Here is a 5,000-nt window from a genome sequence, read left to right as displayed (position 1 = left end):
ACAGACTCCATATAAATCCATAATGAACTTTTTCACATTATCTGATGTTACCCAGATGAGGACGGGTTCCCTTCTGAGTCGGGTTCCTCTCAAGGTTTCTTCCTCTTAAAACATCTTAGGGAGTTTTTCCTCGCCACCGTCGCCACTCAGTGGCTTGCTCAGTTGGGATAAATTCACACCTTTAATATCTGTATACCGTGTTGATATTTCTGTAAAGCTGCTTTGAGACAATGTCTATTGTAAAAAGCGCTATATAAAAAATAAATTGCTATATTTCAAATAAAATTGAATTGAATTGAATTGAATGTAATTATAGATGTTTATCTGCTAATAGACGTTTATCTGCTGCTCTCTGTCCCGAGAACAGGAACGCTGCAGCATTCTGGGATTCTCCAAACACTGGATATTTCCAAATGGGAATTCTAACTAAAGTAAATTTACATCGATGTGTGAGGAAGAATTTTGATTAAAAACTTTTTTTTTAAACACTGAATTCAAAGTTTAACAGAAATGAATCACTGGTCATTCTAGAAAAAAGAGCAGAATGTGTTACAGAGAGAGAGAGAGAGAGAGAGAGAGAGAGAGAGAGAGAGAGAGAGAGAGACTTGACACTTCAGACCAGAACAACAAAGTCAAACACATCAGATTAGACCAAATTACAACAGAAATGAAAACTACATCACCTATTGGGAAACCCAAACACAACAACAGAGTAAAATGCAATGCTATTTGGCCCTAAAGAGACACCATGGCAGACTGTACACAGTGGCAGATAAAACACTGAGAAGCAGCTTGAGCAGGTACAGACTCAGTGGACGCGCCCTAGCGATAGAAACAGGCAGACACAGGAAAACATGGCTCCCACAGGAAGTAAGGTTGTGCCTACACTGCAACTAAAACACAACTGAGACGGAGCTGCACTTCCTAACAGAACACACAAAAGACACAGAGAAGAATTCTTCAACAAAACTAAACACACACCAAACATTTGACAGTCTATCCAGCAGTGAAAAACTCCCCATCATACTGCTGTATATTAGTAGCACAGTATGTCTCAGCCTGCCACAATATTAGGGACAGTGAGTGATCTACCTCGCCCTTGTTTCCTGTAATCATTGTGATTGTGCTTCTTTATTATTATTGTTTTATATTTTTTCTTACCTTTATTATTATCTTCATGTTTATCCTGTAATTTTACACATTTTATCGTTCTTTTTTCAATTATCCGGTATATAATAAATTTATTTTGTGGTTAATTTGTACATTTATGTAAATTGTTTCTGCTATTTTTTCTTATTTTTTATTTAACCTATTAGTGTTTTATTCAGTTTTATTTTTATTTTGTTTTGCCTTTTATTTTATTTTTCTTGTGTTTACACTACCCTTCCCTTGTACTTGCTTTGGCAATACAAATATACAATTGTTTGTCATGCCAATAAAGCACATAAAACTGAGAGAGAGAGAGATCTGGGAGAAAGACAGAGAAAGAGAGAGAGAGAGAGAGAGAGAGAGAGAGAGAGATACTGAGACAGAAAAACAGACAGACAGATAGAGTTAGACAGGTCTGAGAGACAGACAGAGAAAAAGACAGACAGAGAGAGACAGGGTTGGTGGTGATGTGATTAATGAGGCTTTATTTCAATCAGCATTTCCATCTCCGTATCCTCTTATATATAACACACTCATCTGTGTGTGTGTGTGTGTGTGAGAGAGAGAGAGAGAGAGAGAGAGAGAGAGAGAGAGAGAGAGAGAGAGAGAGAGAGAGAGAGAAAGTGATTGATGAGTTTGGTTCCTTTATTATTCATTACTCCGTCCTGCTATCGCTGCACAAACTGTTATCTCACACACACAGCCACCAGTATATGTGTGTGTGTGTGTGTGTGTGTGTGTGTATGAGGGAGAGTGTGTTAAATAATATTTAACAGTCTCAGTGTTAAATAATTGTCTCCTGAATAATAATTCTCACCTGAGGATGAAGCTGGATCGAGTCTCTGAGAGACAAACACATATCTTTAATAAAATCCTGAAACAAATTTCCATTAAATATGAATTTAAACAAATGGCCATGAAGCTGATGGGAATGAACTGCTAACCGCTAGCTAACTGTGCTGATGCTAGCTATCCGACAAACGTTAACATCTTTTTTCTTTTCTGCTCTTCCTCCTCTCTCTTGTTTTTTCCTCCTTCTTTGCAGTTTTTATTCTTGTTTAATTATTTACCCTCTCTTCCTCTTGCGCTTTCATCTTTCATGCTCGCGTCCTCTCTTTTGCTCTTTTCCCTCTATTTCCTCTGGACTTTTTTTCTCAGGTATCGCCATGGCAACAAGCTCACCGACATCACACCACATCAATCTTGCAGCTGTGTGAAGAGACGAGGAGAGTGTGTGTGTGTGTGTGTGTGTGTGTGTGTGTGTGTGTGTGTGTGTGTGTGTGTGTGTGTGTGTGTGTGTTGTCTGTGTGAGTGCTGTGGAAGCATGCAACAATTTTAAATAGGCCTATACAGGGAATCTTCAGCAGGTTACAGACGTCAGGAACGACAGAGGAGTAGTGAGAAAAGCACTGAAGTGGTTGTGTGTGTGTGTGTGTTTGTGTGTGTGTGTGTGTGTGTGGATGGTCTTCCAATTGGTTTAATTAAGGTGTTCTACACTTTTCTGCAGTGGTTTTATTGCTCTATCTTGAAAGAAAGAAAGAAAGAAGGATGAAACTTTATAGATGACTCAAATGCAGTTTGTGTGTGTGTGTCTTTGAGTGTAAGTTGAGATCCATCTGCTCCTCTGGGATAATTAGCGCTGCACTAACAAACAGAGAAATGTGCGAGTGTGTTGCCATGATACAGTTAGATGTTAATTAAGAAGCTGTGTGTGTGTGTGTGTGTGTGTGTGTGAGAGAGAGAGAGAGAGAGAGAGAGAGAGAGAGAGAGAGAGAGAGAGAGAGAGAGAGAGCAGAAAACCTGTCTCGGCTCTTCAGTGTTACTGAACACTTCATTTATGAGGACCAATTAGCAGTTAGCATGTTGTGGATACTAAATATATCCTGACATGATTTTATTCAGAGACTCTATAGCTGCTTCAGCATCAACACACACACACCCCCACACACACACACACACACACACACACACAAACATCCATTAAGTCCTTCATCTGTCTCTGTCCTCTCTCTTTGTTTCTAAAAATATACCCATGTGTGTGTGTGTGTGTGTATGTGTGTGTGTGTGTGTGAGAGAGAGAGAGAGAGAGAGAGAGAGAGAGAGAGAGAGAGAAAGATGCTCGAGGCGACGCAGTGAGTGATGGAGAGGGAGCACACAGATTTTCAGCAGTGGCTTTACAGTATAAATGAATTCATTATTGAAATATTTATTTTTATTGATGTTGTATTTTATCAAACACTGATTTGCTGATTCACTGAGTTTAATGAACTGAAATGAGCATACACACACGCCATGTTGTTAGCATATGTCACATTTGCTCATTTGTGATGTCAGTGTACGTTAACCATCTGCATGGACAGATGCCTCTAATCAGTACACATCTGTAACACGTGACACGTCTTTTATTCTGGAATTAATGGAACAGTTCAGTCGAACACACAGTACACTCTCCATAAAAGTGCTTCAATTCTTGGGAACACTATTGTTAGTCAACTGGGAATATGGATATTGAGCATAAGCTAGCTTATTACAGAGGCTAAAAAAGAAGAAAACTAGCTAGTGTATAGTTCTTAAGTCTCTTATACACACACGCAATGTAAAGATGAGTGAGAGTGGAAACGTGACAGAACCATCCGGAACATCAACATTTACCTCAGATATAGCAGAAATTGTGATTTAGCTACCTAGCATGTAGCTGTTGTCTTTTATAGACAGTGTGAAGACACAATGTGAGTGGAAATGAAACATCCGGAACATCAGCATTTACCTCAGATATTTTGACAGATTACTAAAACAAAGAAACTGTATGCGTAAAATTATACTTTATCAAGCTAGTAAATAGCTGTTAGGCGTTTTATAGACAGTGTAAAGACACAGTGAGAATGGAAACATGACAGAACCATCTGGAACATCAACATTTACCTCAGATGTGTTGGTAAATTAATAAAATTAAAAAAAAAAAAAAAAAAACATTTTTAAAAGACCATGTATGACTAAAATGATTATTTTAACAAAGTATTTTATAGCCAGCATAAAGACACAATGAGTGGAAACAAGAGAGAAACATCTGGAACATTAACATTTACCTCAGATATTTTGACAGATTACTAAAATAAAGATACTTTATGGCTAAAATTAAGCTTTAGTAAGTTAGTACATAGCTGGTGAGTGTTTTACAGACAGTGTAAAGAGTGAAAATGAACCATCCAGAACATCAACATTTAACTCAGTTGTGTTAGTAAATTACTAAGAAAATATTGTATAAGATGGGAATTATAATGTTATTACACTTAGCATCAACTGCTAAGACAACTATAATGGGTGCCATTGTGAGAAACTCTCAGTGAGTTAAATTGCGTTAGCTTCAGTTCTTTAACTCAGCAAGGTCGCTATTTCTTTATCTTTCTTTTAACCTTACCCAAATAACTTTTTTTGAGTAACTCAAAAAGTGATCTGATCATTTTGGTCTCATTTGAGTTAGCATCTCTTAGGCTTTTAAAAGTCTAGGATTAGTGGATTAGTCAAGATTATAGATTTAACTGGAAATTAATTGGAGTGAACTAATCTTTGAAATTGTTAAAATTAATAAATCAAAAAGATTTTAATTCTCAAGAATTAATGATTAGAGGTTGCAAAGGTTAATAAAAAGGGCTTTGATGTAGACAACACGTAAATTCCAAAATAAACAAAAATTATTTAGAAACGATGTGATGAATGAATGATACTAATAAGAGGCATTAGCTGTTCTTCATCTTCACCTCAGCGCTGCTCATATCTTCTCTGTGATACAACTCTCGTTAATCACGGCTAATATTAATGCTGTTGTTTCATGGCGATGAGGACGTGCACCC

This window comes from Ictalurus punctatus, chromosome 12, assembly GCF_001660625.3.
Source record: "Ictalurus punctatus breed USDA103 chromosome 12, Coco_2.0, whole genome shotgun sequence".
NCBI lineage: Eukaryota > Metazoa > Chordata > Actinopteri > Siluriformes > Ictaluridae > Ictalurus > Ictalurus punctatus.
Note: the sequence above shows the minus strand (reverse complement) of the source record.